Consider the following 628-nt stretch of genomic DNA (forward strand, 5'->3'; position numbering starts at 1 on the left):
GGTGCCTTGCTCAAGGGCACCTCAGTCGTGGTATTGAAGGTGGGAGAGAGCGCTGTACATTCACTCCCCCCACCTACAATCCCTGCCAGTACGAGACTCGAACCCGCAACCTTGGGTTACGAGTCCGACTCTCTAACCATTAGGCCACGACTTCCCCAACGATGCACTTTGGGCTTTACAATTACTCCAGAGCACTTTAGATCTGCGATGATTTTCAAGTGCTACTTAATTTACGATGCTTTTATGAAAAAGACCGTTATAGCCTACTAAGATCAGTCTACGATCGTTTTTACGACTTGCGATGCTTTTGAGAAACGCACCCCTGATCAGTACAAGTACTAGATAGGGGGGGGATTAAGGAAAGAGAAAGCAGGGTTTTTTTTTTTTTAGGAATTAGGATGCAGTCAAATGTTGACGAGATGAGTTTTCAGATGTCGCTTGAAAATTGTCAGGGATTCAGCATTCTGGATAGGGGTGGGAAGATCGTTCCACCAGCCAGGAATGGTGAATGAGAATGTTCTGAAAAGTGATTTTGAGCCTGTCTGTGATGGTACCATGAGGCGTCGCTCACTAGCGGATCTCAGACTTCTGGAGGGGATGTAGATTCGTAGTAGTGAGTGGAAGTAGG

The sequence above is a fragment of the Sinocyclocheilus anshuiensis genome, unplaced genomic scaffold (assembly GCF_001515605.1).
Source record: "Sinocyclocheilus anshuiensis isolate Anshui unplaced genomic scaffold, SAMN03320099.WGS_v1.1 scaffold735, whole genome shotgun sequence".
In the NCBI taxonomy this organism is placed as follows: Eukaryota; Metazoa; Chordata; class Actinopteri; order Cypriniformes; family Cyprinidae; genus Sinocyclocheilus; species Sinocyclocheilus anshuiensis.